This window comes from Triticum aestivum, chromosome 5D (genome assembly GCF_018294505.1).
Source record: "Triticum aestivum cultivar Chinese Spring chromosome 5D, IWGSC CS RefSeq v2.1, whole genome shotgun sequence".
In the NCBI taxonomy this organism is placed as follows: Eukaryota; Viridiplantae; Streptophyta; class Magnoliopsida; order Poales; family Poaceae; genus Triticum; species Triticum aestivum.
In genome coordinates this window covers 357893298-357912396 of record NC_057808.1, presented here as the reverse complement: position 1 = coordinate 357912396, position 19099 = coordinate 357893298, and positions in this window count along the sequence as shown.

Below are 19099 nucleotides of genomic sequence, written 5' to 3'. Positions count from 1 at the left end.
AGCATGTATAGATCAACTACAATTAGCTTGGCAAAAATGAATATCATGTTAAGAATCTGCCAGAAATATTTTATAGCAAAAGTAGAGCAAGATTGAGTCATGCTATGGCACTCCATAATTGCAAACAAGGGCAGGAATGGATCAATTACAACTATAGCTACAAAACATCCTTACTGAACATCTCCAAAATATGCATGGATCTCTCTGTAGCATCAAGTTTACATGGCAACAAAATAACAGCAGACAAAGACTTAGAGAAATCACTAAGTCCCTGAAATCAGAAACATTACGGAGCCTACTTTGCATGCTTGTGCTTGTCACCAAAGAGATCACAAAAATACATGGCATACACCACTGGAAATATGGCATGGCATACTTCAAAACACATGTAGAGCTCATGCCCATAAGATGCACATATTTAAAGATACAAAAATGACAAATCTCCAAGTTCTGCTAAGAACCAGCAGATAACAGCAACTAGCCCTCTTCCAACAGAGATTTGGGCATCAAGATGACCTCTAATGAACATGGTGCAATTGAACGAAATGTAGAGCATCACGAGACGAACATTTTGACATATTACACGTGCGAATCGGAGCTACATGCAAGGAGTTATGGAGCTGTGAACAGAGGCATATGCTGTAGGAAAATCATGACTTAGAGAAAAATTAGGGGGGCGAGAAAGTCAACGCGAGCTACAGTACCAGATCCAATCGGGGCTCGGGCTCCCGAGGTCGAGCTCGAGCGAGGCCGGCGGTTGCTCACCGGAGTAGGAGGGAGAGGGGCGCCGGCGGGGCACGGTTGCGGCGGCGGGAGGCGACGTCCGGCGGCGGGGCGGCGCCGGCCGGCGGGGAGCCGCGGCGAGGAGGAGGTGACCGGAGGGCGGCGGCGCTCGGCGACGCCAGCGACGGGCGAGGTGGCGGCGGTGCGACGAGCAGGCGGCGGCGCGGCAAGGCGGAGGAGCGCGGGCGCGGGGCGGCAACGGTTCGGGCCGGCGGGCCCGCGGTGGGCCGGCGCGGCGGAGATCCGGCGGCGACAGGTGGCGGCGCGCGATTCGTCGGTCGGCGCGGGCGGACGTGTCCGGCGCGGGTGGACTTTGTCCGGCGGCGCGAGGTGGAAGACGCTAGGGTTTAGACTGCGATTTCGTTTCGGGAGGGGATGCTCTTTTATAGCTAGAGGAAGCTAGGAGAGTCCAAATAAGGTGCGGTTTTCGCCCACACGATCGTGATCGAACGACCTAGATCATGAAAGAGAGTTTGGTGGGTTTTGGGCTGGTTTTAGAGGGGTTTTTGCTGGACACTCAAATGAACTTTGTGGATGCCCGGATAACCGTTGGAGTACCAAACGACCTCCAAATGGAACGAAACTTGACCGGTGGTCTCCGGGTGGTATATTAAGGCCACTTGACAAGCCTCGGTCCATTCCGAGAAAGTTTGACACCCGCACACGAAAGAAAACAAGAGGGGTGCGCCGGGGAAGATAGGAGCGCCGGATTGCAAAACGGACAACGGGGAAAATGCTCGGATGCACGAGACGAACACGTATGCAAATGCAATGCACATGATGACATGATATGAAAATGCAAGACATGACAAAAAACAAAACGAAAGACAAAACCCGACCACGGAGGGAATATCATAACACATAGCCGGAAATGGCAAGAGTCGGAGTTACAAATATGGCAAGTTACATGCGGGGTGTTACATAGCAGTTGCAGTTCAATATAGATCTAATTGCTTAGTTTTTTAGCAAACACAGGTTGCTTTTTTTAATTACGGTGTGGTTTGCTTAGTTTAGTACAGTGAGTTGCTCAGTTTAATATAGCGGGTTGCTCGATTTAATATAATTGCCGCTGCTTTTTTTAATATGAGTTTTCCCTTATATTTTTTACGCATATTGGTAGCAGTGGGCCACCACTGTGGAACAGGGCATCACCTTCAAGACTTTTTGTCCTAAACAGTGGCCTTGATGATATACAAAAGGATGCCATCGGTGATATAAGCTTTGGGGGCGTGCTTGATATTGGCACAAGAACAATGAAAGGAGATCTTGTGAAGTTTCTCATGAAGTGTTATGATCCAGAGTTGTCGCAGCTTGTTATCCCAGATAGGGGGAAGATTCCAGTTGATGCAGCAAGCATAGAAAGAATCTGGGGTTTGCCAAGGGGACAGAGGAAGGTTGCATATGAAGTGGAGCCAGACGTAGTTAGGTTGTTCAATGAGACGTTCAACATCCCGACAAGGCCCGTGCCAACAGTGACCGAGTGGTGCAAAATGATAAATGATATGGGAGTTGTTGCGGACGACAAGTTCTTAAGTGCCTGGCTAATTGTTGTTTATAGCTGTTTTCTTGCACCGACCACCAGCTTGAAGGTGTCCCCGCGCGCATACTCAGTTGCGCAGAATCCACGTGAGGTTGTGAATTCAAATGTTTGCCAGTTTTTCGTCGACCAACTTAGGCTTGCTTTCATGGGTTTTGGAGACAAGAAGAATACTATATGCTGCTGCCTTTTTCACCTAGTGGTAAAATGATCTAGACCTCCACCCCTCTTTTTTCGGTTCATTTTGCGTTATATGTTTCATGCTGAAGTTGATAGGTCTTTTCGCAACTCACATGTGTTGTCTATTTTTTGAAACAACTCCTCTACCTTGACTCGCTTGATGTGGACTACAGGACAGTCCATAAGGATTATGTGGACGAGAGGACGACAACTGTTCTTCCAAGGGTCAAAGCATGGAATGACGGTCTGATCAAAGCAGTAATTAAGAAGGACAGGATTAGGAAGGGTGTTTATGGAAAGTTGCGAGTAAGTGTTACTTTACTTTCTGAACAGAATTTTTGTAGTTGCATGATTTTTTTCATGCAGTTGCCCATCCATAGGGATTGTGTTGCCTAATTTTAGGGAGCTAGTTGCTTTGAGCTAGTTTCATGACAGTTTTTTTTGCATGGAAATTTGTATGGTAATCTTCCTCATTTTGTCTCCAAGTAGTCATACATGTCCAATTACATGAGTTTTTTTAAGCAACAGTTGCCCAACTATAGGGATTGTGTTGCCTAATTTTAGGAGCTAGTTGCTTTGAGCTAGTTTCATGACAGTTTTTTTTGCAGGGAAATTTGTATGGTGATCTTCCTCATTTTGTCTCACAGTAGTCATACATGTCCAATTACATGAGTTTTTTTAAGCAACAGTTGCCAATAATTTTTAGATTTTTGTAGTTGCTCAATTTATCGTGGTTGCTGTAGGTGCTGTAGTTTTTTTGTGATGTCCATAACTGCAGTTGCCATCAATAGTGCTGGTGTTGCCCTAAGTTAGGGAGGCAGTTGCTCATCCATCATCTATTTTGAACTTTTTTGATCTTTTTGCTAACTGAGTTTATCATGTACATTTTTTTACAAAAAACAGCTCAAAGCCGAGTTCTCGAGGTGCGCAGAAGATAGTATTTTTGGGAGCATGGATCACATCCAGAAGTTTGTCGTTGCGAGGCTTCCTCAAAACTACAACACCAATGTATTTTTTGCTACCATGGTTTTGTTCATTTCATAATAAACGGACTGCTTTTTTTTTGTTCATCATTGTTGTTATATAGACTGTTCATCTTGAGTTTTGCATTTTTGTGTTTTGCATAAACAAAGGAGGTTGTCAATGCTGGTCCATGATATGTGCTCTTAAACGGAAGCGTTATAACAACGCGGTTGATGTAGTCGTACGTCTTCACTATCGACCGATCCTCAGCACGGAACGTACGACACCTCCGCGTTCAGCACACGTTCAGCTCGGTGACATCCCGCGAACTCACGATCCAGTAGAGCTTCCGGGAAGAGCTTCGTCAGCACGACGGTGTGGTGACGGTGATGATGATGCTACCGACGCAGGGCTTCGCCTAAGCACCGCTACGATATTACCGAGGTGGATTATGGTGGAGGGGGGCACTGCACACGGCTGAGAGAGATCAATGATCAAATTGTGTGTTCTAGGGTGCCCCCTGCCCCCGTATATAAAGGAGCAAGGGGGGAGGCCGGCCGGCCCTGTAGGGCGCGCTAGGAGGAGGAGTCCTCCTCTTAGTAGGAGTAGGACTCCCCTCTTTCCTACTCCTACTAGGAGGGGGAAAGGAAGGGGGAGAAGGAGAAGGAAAGGGGGGCGCCGCCCGCCCCCCTTCCTAGTCCAATTTGGACCAGAGGGGGAGGGGCGCGCGGCCTGCCCTGGCCGGCCCCTCTCTCTCTCCACTAGGGCCCAACAAGGCCCATTAACCCCCGAGGGGTTCCGGTAACCCCTCCGGCACTCCAATAAAATCCCGATTTCACCCGGAACTCTTCGGATGTCCAAATGTAGGCTTCCAATATATCAATATTTATGTCTCGACCATTTTGAGACTCCTCGTCATGTTCGTGATCATATCTGGGACTCCGAACTACCTTCGGTACATCAAAACATATAAACTCATAATACCGATCGTCACAGAACTTTAAGCGTGCGGACCCTATGGGTTCGAGAACTATGTAGACATGACCGAGACACGTTATCGGTCAATAACCAACAGCGGAACCTGGATGCTCATATTGGTTCATACATATTCTACGAAGATCTTTATCGGTCAAACCGCATAACAACATACATTGTTCCCTTTGTCATCGGTATGTTACTTGCCCGAGATTCGATCGTCGGTATCTCAATACCTAGCTCAATCTCGTTACCGGCAAGTCTCTTTACTCGTTCTGTAATGCATCATCCCGCAACTAACTCATTAGTCACATTGCTTGCAAGGCTTATTGTGATGTGCATTACCGAGAGGGCCCAGAGATACCTCTCCGACAATCGGAGTGACAAATCCTAATCTCGATCTATGCCAACTCAACAAGTACCATCGGAGACACCTGTAGAGCACCTTTATAATCACCCAGTTATGTTGTGGCGTTTGGTAGCACACAAAGTGTTCCTCCGGTAATCGGGAGTTGCATAATCTCATAGTCACAGGAACATGTATAAGTCATGAAGAAAGCAATAGCAGTAAACTAAACGATCAAGTGCTAAGCTAACGGAATGGGTCAAGGCAATCACATCATTCTCCTAATGATGTGATCCCGTTAATCAAATGACAACTCATGTCTATGGCTAGGAAACTCAACCATCTTTGATCAACGAGCTAGTCAAGTAGAGGCATACTAGTGACACTATGTTTGTCTATGTATTCACACATGTATTATGTTTCCGGTTAATACAATTCTAGCATGAATAATAAACATTTATCATGATATGAGGAAATAAATAATAACTTTATTATTGCCTCTAGGGCATATTTCCTTCAGTCTCCCACCTGCACTAGAGTCAATAATCTAGATTACACAGTAATGATTCTAACACCCATGGAGTCTTGGTGCTGATCATGTTTTGCTCGTGGAAGAGGCTTAGTCAACGGGTCTGCAACATTCAGATCCGTATGTATCTTGCAAATCTCTATGTCTCCCACCTGGACTTGATCCCGGATGGAATTAAAGCGTCTTTTGATGTGTTTGGTCCTCTTGTGAAATCTGGATTCCTTTGCCAAGGCAATTGCACCAGTATTGTCACAAAAGATTTTTATTGGACCCGATGCACTAGGTATGACACCTAGATCGGATATGAACTCCTTCATCCAGACTCCTTCATTTCCTGCTTCCGAAGCAGCTATGTACTCTGCTTCACACGTAGATCCCACCACGACGCTTTGTTTAGAACTACACCAACTGACAGCTCCACCGTTCAATGTAAACACGTATCCGGTTTGCAATTTAGAATCATCCGGATCAGTGTCAAAGCTTGCATCGACATAACCATTTACGACGAGCTCTTTGTCACCTCCATAAACGAGAAACATATCCTTAGTCCTTCTCAGGTATTTCAGGATGTTCTTGACCGTTGTCCAGTGATCCACTCTTGGATTACTTTGGTACCTCCCTGCTAAGCTAATAGCAAGGCACACATCAGGTCTGGTACACAGCATTGCATACATGATTGAGCCTATGGCCGAAGCATAGGGAACACTTTTCATTTTCTCTCTATCTTCTGCAGTGGTCGGGCATTGAGTCTGACTCAACTTCACACCTTGTAACACAGGCAAGAACCCGTTCTTTGCTTGATCCATTTTGAACTTCTTCAAAACTTTATCAAGGTATGTACTTCGTGAAAGTCCAATTAAGCGTCTTGATCTATCTCTATAGATCTTGATGCCCAATATATAAGCAGCTTCACCGAGGTCTTTCATTGAAAAACTCTTATTCAAGTATCCTTTTATGCTATCCAAAAATTCTATATCATTTCCAATCAGCAATATGTCATCCACATATAATATTAGAAATGCTACAAAGCTCCCACTCACTTTCTTGTAAATACAGGCTTCTCCAAAAGTCTGTATAAATCCATATGCTTTGATCACACTATCAAAACGTCTATTCCAACTCCGAGAGGCTTGCACCAATCCATAAATGGATCACTGGAGCTTGCACACTTTGTTAGCTCCCTTTGGATCGACAAAACCTTCCGGTTGCATCATATACAACTCTTCTTCCAGAAATCCATTCAGGAATGCAGTTTTGACATCCATTTGCCAAATTTCATAATCATAAAATGCGGCAATTGCTAACATGATTCGGACAGACTTAAGCATCGCTACGGGTGAGAAAGTCTCATTGTAGTCAACTCCTTGAACTTGTAGAAAAACTTTCGCAACAAGTCGAGCTTTGTAGACAGTAACATTACCGTCAGCGTCAGTCGGCTTGCCGATCATCTGGCAAGTCAACCAAAGTCCACACTTTGTTCTCATACATGGATCCCATCTTAGATTTCATGGCTTCAAGCCATTTTGTGGAATCTGGGCTCACCATCGCTTCTTCATAGTTCGTAGGTTTGCCTTGGTCAAGTAACATGACCTCCAGAATAGGATTACCGTACCACTCTGGTGCGGATCTTACTCTGGTTGACCTACGGTAGTAACTTGATCTGAAGTTTCATGATCAACATCATTAGCTTCCTCACTAATTGGTGTAGGTGTCACAGGAACCGGTTTCTGTGATGAATTACTTTCCAATAAGGGAGCAGGTACAGTTACCTCATCAAGTTCTACTTTCCTCCCACTCACTTCTTTCGAGAGAAACTCCTTCTCTAGAAAGGATCCATTCTTAGCAACGAATGTCTTTCCTTCGGATCTGTGATAGAAGGTGTACCCAATAGTTTCCTTTGGGTATCCTATGAAGACATATTTCTCCGATTTGGGTTCGAGCTTATCAGGTTGAAGCTTTTTCACATAAGCATCGCAGCCCCAAACTTTCAGGAACGACAACTTTGGTTTCTTGCCAAACCACAGTTCATAAGGCGTCATCTCAACGGATTTCGATGGTGCCCTATTTAATGTGAATGCAGCCGTCTCTAAAGCATAACCCCAAAACGATAGCGGTAAATCAGTAAGAGACATCATAGATCGCACCATATCTAGTAAAGTACGATTACGACGTTCGGACACACCATTACGCTGTGGTGTTCCGGGTGGCGTGAGTTGCGAAACTATTCCGCATTGTTTCAAATGTAGACCAAACTCATAACTCAAATATTCTCCTTCACGATCAGATCATAGAAACTTTATTTTCTTGTTACGATGATTTTCTACTTCACTCTGAAATTCTTTGAACTTTTCAAATGTTTCAGACTTATGTTTCATTAAGTAGATATACCCATATCTGCTCAAATCATCTGTGAAGGTGAGAAAATAACGATACCCGCCACGAGCCTCAATATTCATCGGACCACATACATCAGTATCTATGATTTCCAACAAATCCGTTGCTCACTCCATTGTTCCGGAGAACGGCGTTTTAGTCATCTTGCCCATGAGGCATGGTTCGCAAGTACCAAGTGATTCATAATCAAGTGATTCATAATCAAGTGATTCCAGAAGTCCATCAGTATGGAGTTTCTTCATGCGCTTTACACCAATATGACCCAAACGGCAGTGCCACAAATAAGTTGCACTATCATTATCAACTCTGCATCTTTTGGCTTCAACATTATGAATATGTGTATCACTACTATCGAGATTCAACACAAATAGACCACTCTTCAAGGGTGCATGACCATAAAAGATATTACTCATATAAATAGAACAACCATTATTCTCAGATTTAAATGAATAACCGTCTCGCATCAAACAAGATACAGATATAATGTTCATGCTTAACGCTGGCACCAAATAACAATTATTCAGGTCTAAAACTAATCCCGAAGGTAGATGTAGAGGTAGCGTGCCGACGGCAATCACATCGACTTTTGGAACCATTTCCCACGCGCATCATCACCTCGTCCTTAGCTAGTCTTCGCTTAATCCGTAGTCCCTGTTTCGAGTTGCAAATATTAGCAACAGAACCAGTATCAAATACCCAGGTGCTACTGCGAGCTCTAGTAAGTTACACATCAATAACATGTCTATCACATATACCTTTGTTCACCTTGCCATCCTTCTTATCCGCCAAATACTTGGGGCAGTTCCGCTTCCAGTGACCAGTCTGTTTGCAGTAGAAGCACTCAGTCTCAGGCTTAGGTCCAGACTTGGGTTTCTTCTCTTGAGCAGCAACTTGTTTGCCGTTCTTCTTGAAGTTCCCCTTCTTCTTCCCTTTACCCTTTTTCTTGAAACTGGTGGTCTTGTTGACCATCAACACTTGATGCTCCTTCTTGATTTCTACCTCCGCAACCTTTAGCATTGCGAAGAGCTCGGGAATTGTCTTATCCATCCCTTGCATATTATAGTTCATCACGAAGCTCTTGTAGCTTGGTGGCAGTGATTGAAGAATTCTGTCAATGACACTATCATCCGGAAGATTAACTCCCAGTTGAATCAAGTGATTGTTATACCCAGACATTTTGAGTATATGTTCACTGACAGGACTATTCTCCTCCATCTTGCAGCTGTAGAACTTATTGGAGACTTCATATCTCTCAATCCGGGCATTTGCTTGAAATATTAACTTCAACTCCTGGAACATCTCATATGCTCCATGACGTTCAAAACATCGTTGAAGTCCCGGTTCTAAGCCGTAAAGCATGGCACGCTGAACTATCGAGCAGTCATCAGCTTTGCTCTGCCAAACGTTCTTAACGTCGTCAGTTGCATCTGCAGCAGGCCTGGCACCCAGCGGTGCTTCCAGGACATAATTCTTCTGTGCAGCAATGAGGATAATCCTCATGTTACGGACCCAGTCCGTGTAATTGCTACCATCATCTTTCAACTTTGCTTTCTCAAGGAACGCATTAAAATTCAACGGAACAACAACACGGGCCATCTATCTACAACAACATAGACAAGCAAAATACTATCAGGTACTAAGTTCATAATAAATTTAAGTTCAATTAATCATATTACTTAAGAACTCCCACTTAGATAGACATCCCTCTAATCATCTAAGTGATCACGTGATCCATATCAACTAAACCATAACCGATCATCACGTGAGATGGAGTAGTTTTCAATGTTGAACATCACTATGTTGATCATATCTACTATATGATTCACGCTCGACCTTTCGGTCTCAGTGTTCCGAGGCCATATCTGCATATGCTAGGCTCGTCAAGTTTAACCCGAGTATTCTGCGTGTGCAAAACTGTCTTACACCCGTTGTAGATGAACGTTGAGCTTATCACACCCGGTCATCACGTGGTGTCTCGGCACGACGAACTTTGGCAGCGGTGCATACTCAGGGAGAACACTTTTATCTTGAAATTTAGTGAGAGATCATCTTATAATGCTACCGTCAAACAAAGCAGAATAAGATGCATAAAGGATAAACATCACATGCAATCAATATAAGTGATATGATATGGCCATCATCATCTTGTGCCTTTGATCTCCATCTCCAAAGCACCGTCATGATCACCATCGTCACCGGCGCGACACCTTGATCTCCATCGTAGCATCGTTGTCGTCTCGCCAACTATTGCTTCTACGACTATCGCTACCGCTTAGTGATAAAGTAAAGCAATTACAGGGCGATTGCATTGCATACAATAAAGCGACAACCATATGGCTCCTGCCAGTTGCCGATAACTCCGTTACAAAACATGATCATCTCATACAATAAATATAGCATCATGTCTTGACCATATCACATCACAACATGCCCTGCAAAAACAAGTTAGACGTCCTCTACTTTGTTGTTGCAAGTTTTACGTGGCTGCTACGGGCTGAGCAAGAACCGTTCTTACCTACGCATCAAAACCACAACGATAGTTTATCAAGTTAGTGTCGTTTTAACCTTCTCAAGGACCGGGCGTAGTCACACTCGGTTCAACTAAAGTTGGAGAAACTGACACCCGCCAGCCACCTGTGTGCAAAGCACGTCGGTAGAACCAGTCTCGCGTAAGCGTACGCGTAATGTCGGTCAGGGCCGCTTCATTCAACAATACCGCCGAACCAAAGTATGACATGCTGGTAAGCAGTATGACTTGTATTGCCCACAACTCACTTGTGTTCTACTCGTGCATATAACATCCACGCAATAACCTGGCTTGGATGCCACTGTTGGGGAACGTAGTAATTTCAAAAAAAATCCTACGAACACGCAAGATCATGGTGATGCATAGCAACGAGAGGGGAGAGTGTCATCTACGTACCCTCGTAGACCGTAAACGGAAGCGTTATAACAACGTGGTTGATGTAGTCGTACGTCTTCACTATCGACCGATCCTCAGCACCGAACGTACGGCACCTCCGCGTTCAGCACACGTTCAGCTCGGTGACGTCCCGCGAAGTCACGATCCAGTAGAGCTTCCGGGAAGAGATTCATCAGCACGACGGTGTGGTGACGGTGGTGATGATGCTACCGATGCAGGGCTTCGCCTAAGCACCGCTACGATATTACCGAGGTGGATTATGGTGGAGGGGGCACCGCACACGGCTGGGAGAGATCAATGATCAACTTGTGTATTCTAGGGTGGCCCCTGCCCCCGTATATAAAGGAGCAAGGGGGGAGGCCGGCCGGCCCTGTAGGGCGCGCAAGGAGGAGGAGTCCTCCTCCTAGTAGGAGTAGGACTCCCCTCTTTCCTACTCCTACTAGGAGGGGGAAAGGAAGGGGGAGAAGGAGAAGGAAAGGGGGGCGGCGCCCCCCCTTCCTAGTCCAATTCGGACCAGAGGGGGCGGCCCCTACCCTGGCCGGCCCCTCTCGCTCCACTAGGGCCCAACAAGACCCATTAACCCCTGGGGGGTTCCGGTAACCCCTCCGGCACTCCGGTAAAATCCCGATTTCACCCGGAACTCTTCCGATGTCCAAATGTAGGCTTCCAATATATCAATCTTTATGTCTCGACCATTTCGAGACTCCTCGTCATGTCCGTGATCATATCCGGGACTCCGAACTACCTTCGGTACATCAAAACATATAAACTCATAATACCGATCGTCACAGAACTTTAAGCGTGCGGACCCTACGAGTTCGAGAACTATGTAGACATGACCGAGACATGTTACCGGTCAATACCCAACAGCGGAACCTGGATGCTCATATTGGTCCCTACATATTCTACGAAGATCTTTATCGGTCAAACCGCATAACAACATACGTTGTTCCCTTTGTCATCGGTATGTTACTTGCCCGAGATTCGATCGTCGGTATCTCAATACCTAGCTCAATCTCGTTACCGGCAAGTCTCTTTACTCGTTCTGTAATGCATCATCCCGCAACTAACTCATTAGTCACATTGCTTGCAAGGCTTATTGTGATGTGCATTACCGAGAGGGCCCAGAGATACCTCTCCGACAATCGGAGTGACAAATCCTAATCTCGATCTATGCCAACTCAACAAGTACCATCGGAGACACCTGTAGAGCACCTTTATAATCACCCAATTACGTTGTGACGTTTGGTAGCACACAAAGTGTTCCTCCGGTAATCGGGAGTTGCATAATCTCATAGTCACAGGTACATGTGTAAGTCATGAAGAAAACAATAGGAGTAAACTAAACGATCAAGTGCTAAGCTAACGGAATGGGTCAAGGCAATCACATCATTCTCCTAATGATGTGATCCCGTTAATCAAATGACAACTCATGTCTATGGCTAGGAAACTCAACCATCTTTGATCAACGAGCTAGTCAAGTAGAGGCATACTAGTGACACTATGTTTGTCTATGTATTCGCACATGTATTATGTTTCCGGTTAATACAATTCTAGCATGAATAATAAACATTTATCATGATATGAGGAAATAAATAATAACTTTATTATTGCCTCTAGGGCATATTTCCTTCAAGCATTTCAAGGGTCGCAAGCGTACGTCAATCAGCACGGCAGATAAGGGCAGCGGCAAGTCCGAAACAGCAGAAGGTTGCAAAGAAAAAGAATACAAGGGGCAGTAGCAGTCAGTGCAAGGAGACACTTTTGGCGTTCGATGACGAGGAGGAGGAATCTGACACGGAAGAATTTAATTTTCAGAAGAAGAAGAGGAGGAGGAAGGGAAAGATGAGGACAGTCCTGAAGAGGAGAGTTCGGATCATGACGAGGACAACAATGATGACGATGACGACGATGATGACTATGATGATGATTTTCTATCCTACAGCAGCCAGCCAGTAGCCACAAAAACTGGTGATGATGATTCACAACACATGGACGTTGACAACTCACAGCCGTCTTTTGCTGGTGAAGACGATGGTGAAGATGAGGAAGAGGACGACGAGGATGATCTTGAAGAGGAAGAGGAGGACAAGGAGGAGGATGATGAAGAGGAACGGGACGATGAAAAGAACAAAGAGAAGGAGAGAAATGGGAAATAGGGCAATGAGAAAGAGGATGAACCAGAAAAGAAAGAGGGGAAATCGGAGGAGAAACAGGATGCTGAAAAGAATGACGAGGAGGAAAAGGAGGAGGAAGACAGAGAGGATGAAGATGATGAGGCGGAGCAAGATGGCGGGGATGGGAAGAATGGGGATGAAGATAAGGATGATGGCGGCACTGGCGGCAACGCTAGCACCGACCAACCCAGCGGGGGAGGTGGTGATGATGAGGGAGGTGCACGAAATCTGGGGTGGCGTGGGGGCAATTGAGACGATGAGGTGCCGCTAAGTAAGATTGTGGAGAAACTCAAGCGTATTGGCAAGGAAAAAAGTGAGCTAGAGGAAACGATGTCCGTCGAGAGCACACAAGGAAGCATCCAAAGCGCCGGCAGTTTTTTCCAGAGCAGCTTCGTTAAGATGGACGTGCGGAAGGAGTCGTTTGAGGTTCAGAGTGGGCCTGTCATTTCAGCTGCAGATGTGGTGAGGATTGGAGATACCCAGTACAGACAGAAACAAGTCATCCCCGAGACCCATGATATCCCTCTTTTCCCGATGCCCGTGATGCCAACTGAGGAAAAGTTCTCCAGGGTGGATTTGTGCCTTGAGACGATGGTAGATGAGTTGGAACTACCAAGTTTTGGCCAAAAAGTGAAGGAAACAAAGCTTGCAGGAGGAGATGGAGCGGCTGTCGTGAGGAAGGTCAAGAAAGTGAGCCATAAGACAGTTAAGGCTTCTGTTATGTCTCCGAAAGGAAGTGAGGATGCGGCTGGTCAAAGTGTTGTAACTACAACAACCAGCCAGCAAGCTCCGACAGCTCAGAGGCCGACAGATGAAGCAGCAAGTCAGAAAGCCACATCACCAGCAAAAAGCAAGGTTTACAAGAAAAGAGCAGCAAAGAAGCAAAACAGAGCAACTGATCATATTCTCCAAGCAAGTGAACAGAAAAAACAAGCAACTACTGAATCAGCAAAGACTGAAAATAGAGCAACTGGTGCTACCTTTGAAGCAACTCAGCAAAAAACTCAGGCAACCAGAGTGAGCATGCAGGCAGCAGCCCCTCCCACGCAAAGTACGGAAGCAACTGCTTTGCTGGAGGAAGCAACCCCTGAGCAGGAGCAAGCAACTGTTAAAGCAACAACCGAGGGATCAACAGACAAGCCTCCGGTACTCCCCAACAAGCAAGCGTGCTCTGCAAAGGGGAAAGAAATATCATTCCATGATATTAGGGGCATCAACGAGTTGATCAAGAAGTGTGTGAGCCCAAGTTCGACGCCACCGCTCGCGAGGAGTAAATCTGCTGGCACCATACCTGCAATACGGACATCAGCTGCCATCAATCTACCAGCAAACAAAGGAGCATGCAATTCAGGTGAAGAAGCACGATTGCTGCAAAGATCAAAGTCTGGGAGTGTTGTGTGGGATGATTACTGTCCAGCTCCACCTTTCGATCTTGGGATAGATGAGCCAGCAGGAATAACAGGTGAGGAGGGCAAGGCAGCAGAGGATAAGGGTGTGGCAAACGCACCTTCCACCGGCGACATTGAGTGGGGAATTGACTCGGGCAAGATGGATTTCGATGAAGTTGTCGAGGGGGCAGTGAAAAAAGCTGTAGGACAGAGTGCGGGGCACATGTCACCTACCGGTTGCAGTACACCAACCAAAGTTGCAAAAATTACTGCTGAGGGGGAATCAGGCAAAGGTGCAGCAAGCAGCTCGGAAGAGCCCGTTCTTGAGAAGCGCGAGAGGAGGATACTAAAAGCTCCACCATCACAGAGGTCACCATATGTGAATGTGGAGATGAGGAAGGATTTCACATGCAATGCAGAAACAAACAGAGTGTACGCACTGGTTCTGTTGCTTGGAGGAGGAGGGACGAGGAGGACGTCGCAGGGTGATGATACAACGTGTGTGTTTCTTCGAGTAGCCACTTTTTTTCCTGCTTTTTTTTTTGCATGCAATGATCTTTCCTATTGTTATTTTTCTCAATAGAGCCTTTCTTTTGTTCTACAGGCCGCATATCATAAACTATTGTGGTTACTTTTGCACAATAAAGGAGCTTACTCAATCAATGAGTAAGGCGGGATGGATGAAGACACATAGGATTGAAGCAATCATGTACAATAGACAGGAGGGGTCCAAGAAAATAATCATGCCTGTTAGGTTTTCGGTAAGAGAAATAAAACCCACAATTTTTTCCTTTTGTTTGGCACTGAAGTTGTTTCTTTATCATCTCATTCTACCTTTCTTCACAGACTTGGCTTCAAAAACTTGATTTCGGTATGAAGGAGCTGCATGACAGGTTCAAAGAATCGAACCGTTTGGATGAGCAAGACATGGTATGCTCCATGTGTTTACTAGTTGTTCCCCTTTTAAAAACATTTTTCAGTTGTCTACAATCGTGTGTGTGTTTGTTGTATAAATTTCTATGACCTGTGACACACAATTAGGGATGGCTTTAGGTGCATGTACAACCCCCTGATGTGCATGTACAAACCACCCCTGCTATGTACCTACTATAATAGCCCCCTCAAGATATGAGTGAGCAGTATTTGTCAGTTGGCTTTTTTTACATATAAGTTGCCTGTTATAGATTGCATTGTTGCCTAAAAAGTGCATGGTTATAGTGACATTTTTTTCTGCACAGGTTGAAACCCAAAAGCATTGCCTGTGCTTTGTTGTTCAGAAGTCAGATTTTTTCTTTATTTTTTGATTTTTACATATCCGTCGCACCGACTCAAGTAAAGTTGCTCCTACCAACTCAGGGTTGCCTAAAATCACATCAGAAAGTTGGTGTTTTTTCTGTTTTTTCTAAGGTCATTTTTTTCAGAAGCTGATATCAGGAAATCAATAGGAGTTGCTTGAAATCACATTATAAGTTGCTCATAAAAACCACAGAGTTGCCTGATAAGCCATTCCAGAAGCTTCATACACATGTGAGAAGTTTTTTGATGTTTTTTTAGTGTTTTGAGAGCTATATCAGAAGTTGCCAAATTCTAGAGAGTTGCCTAAAAATCATATCAGATGTTGCTCCTAAAAACATATAGAGTTGCCCAAAATCATATCAGCAGTTGATGTCCTTGTTATGCCGACATGTTTTTGATTCCTGTGCTTGAAAATTTAGATCCAGAGAATGTCGATGGTGCACACCACTACTGGCTACTCAACATCAATCTGAGGGACAAAAGGTTCGAAGTGTTTGACTCATGGAGGATGTTAAAGAAAAGCAAGAGGCTGGATGATGTAGCAAGGGCTATTGTAGCAGCAGTTCGTGTGTTGTGGGACAAATACTATCCAAAACAAGCAAAGACAATGGACAAGTTCCCGCTTGTGGATATCGATGCACCAAAGCAGACTGTATCGTAAGGACTAACCCACCTACATACTTCTCGTTGTTATAAGACGTAGTTTTGCCTTTTTTTTCCAACCGCTTTCTTGACATTTGTTTTTTTTGCAGTGGTGACTGTAGCATATTCGCATTGATGAACGCGTTATTGTGGAATGGGACGTGGCTGCCGAACTACGGACAAAGCGACATACCAAACATCAGGAAGAAAATGACCATCTCCATGCTGAAGTGTGACCTGAACAAGATTCTATGGCAGGAGATCCTCAAACCGGCCAACAAGTGAACGAATAACTAGGTACTTTTTTATTTTTCCTGATCAATGTGTGCCATTAGAGAACACCAATGCGAATGCTAATGTGTTCCATTAGAAAGCTCACAAAAGTTTGTCCCAAAACCACCTATAACAAGTTTGCATAAATCATAAGCGTCCATAGGTTTTGCAAGTTTATGAGTAAGGAATATAAGCACAAATGTCAAGCATCCAACTCCACACATTCTCCAATTTGTGAATTTAAAGCTAGGAAAGCACATAAATTAAAACAAGTCCTTGCAAATCATTACATAGTTGCTTTTTTGAAACTGGCAGTTGCTTGATTTCCCTTCTACATCTGCTCAGAAACCAGACCACAATTGCTTCATCTACCAGGACACTGTTGCTTTTTTTACTTCAACTAGTTTTGCAAGCCCAGGGGTCATTGTCTTCATGTGGTAACGATCACAACAACTTCCCTAGGCATGTCGCAACAGTGTGATCGATTGATTCACAAATGTTACACTTGTTCTTTTTCTTAGGGTGTAGCTCCAGGGCTGATTTGAAGCGCCTGCTATGGCTGCGCCCTTTTGTGACTGAACGAGGTGGATCCATAGGAGCAGGGGGCAGGGGGGCAGGAGGTTGGTTTGAACCACTTGGGGCATTAGGGTTTGATGCTTCCCTAGCCCGAGCCGCTTCTCGGGTTGCCTTTAGCCTCTTCTTCCTTAGTTTATTCAGCTTAGTAACCTCAATATATGCTGCTTTCATGTGCCTCCTAACTGCAGCGGCTGCCTCATCACTAGTCATTGCCTTCTTGGCTAGCTTTGCAAAATCCATTGTCAGAGTCACTTGCCGAACTTGGTTCTCTGACTCAGCGGGCAAGTCCAGTGGAGGGCCCTCGTTAGTTGGCAGTGGTGCACTTGGCACTGCATCTTGCGTCCAGCGACGCTTGATGTAGTGTGCATGTATCTCATTAACGCCAAGGTGTGTGAAGATTTTCAAGACATGGCAACAAAGTATGCCGTCCCTATGCCACTTGCAACATTCACAATCATAGATAGCTGGCTCTGGTCTCACTGTGACTAGGTACTTCCTTGAGCCATACCCTAGAACTTCTTCTGTATTGGGCTCAAGGTAATAGAAGTTGATTCCAAGGGGACACCAATCATCTGAAACTCAGTTCTAAATTTCACATAGATGTCCCTAGTGTATGCCTTGTAGGCATGCCTCTCAATGGGGAAACGCGACCATCTTTGTGTGTCTAGATGCTCTGTCCGGTAGTTGTTCCCGCCCTCCCTCACGAGTATGTGTACCCGAATCTTCTCATATTGCTTGACGAAGTTGAGAATTGATTTGTGTGGGTTCACATAGCGCTTCAACACAGCATTGAACCCTTCGCTGCGTTGTGTTGACTGAAAGAAAGGGAAGAACCTGAATTTGAAGTAACACGGCACCCATGTAGCCCGGTATTCATAGAGTTCCTCAAAGTGACCCTGCATAAGACCTTCATATTTCAATTGAAGTGCATCCCATTTCCTTTCAAATTCAGCCGGGGTGAAACTGAAGTCAATGCATTCATTGAAGTCTTTTACCAAATCCGGGTTCCTAGCCAACACAGGGCCAAGCTTCTCTTGTGCTTTCTTCATTATATGCCAACGACAACAACAGTGAATCGTTGCCGGGAACTTCCTCTTGATAGATTGTGCCGTAGCAACATCTTGGTCCATGATGATGTTGTCCGGAGACAAACCATCCATTGCTTCTAGGAAAGCATCAAACAACCAGTCATAACTTGAGGCTAGTTCCTGTCGGACAAATCCACATCCAAGCATAATTGACTGCCCATGTCTGTTGATGCCAATGAAGGGGGCAAACAGCATACTGTACATGTTTGTGAGATAAGTTGCATCAAATGATATGCAATCATGATAAGCCTCCGCGTATGCTTTCCGTGCCACACCATCCACCCAAAACAAGTTTTCTGTCCTGCCTTACGCATCTGTATTGCATTTAAAGAAGAATCCTGGGTTGTTTTCCATCACCTTGCAAAAGTAGTTTAGTTTTTCTTCAATGTCAATGTCCTTAGTTGGGGCATTGACCTTCGAACAGTGGTTATGGATGACTTTGTGTACGGAACAATTAACTCCGAGCCGTAGTATGATGACATTATCATCATCATCTTCCCTGGCATACAAAAACAGAAACATGTGTTTTCAGGACAAACTAACCACAATGCAGCGAGCAACTTGTTTTTATAGAGAACATAAAGCGACAATTATGCATAAGTAGAACAAGACCAAGTCTGTTTTCCCACCAAGTGTTTTTTCTGCTGGGTGATGCCTTTTTTATTTTGTCAGAGTTGCACCGAAAATGAACATAGTTGCCTCAGTTTACTGTTCAAGTTGTCTGGGTTTTTTCCTGATCAGGGTCCATGAACCCTAAGCACCTTATACTAGGATAGGAAAGAAAGCCAAGTAGTTGAGGTAGGAATAGGCAACACCAAGGTTTTCTGTTGGGTCATGCTTTTTATTCAGAGTTGCATAAAAAATGAACATAGTTGCATAAAAAATGAACATAGTTGGCTCAGGTCAAACTACTTGATGCAGGAATAAGTAACAGTTCTGTAGTAACAAGATTTAATCCAATGTGAGTTGTACCTGTTGTCAAGTTGCAGTCGTTTAGGTGAGTCATAAATTTTTTCTCTTCCGGCGGGA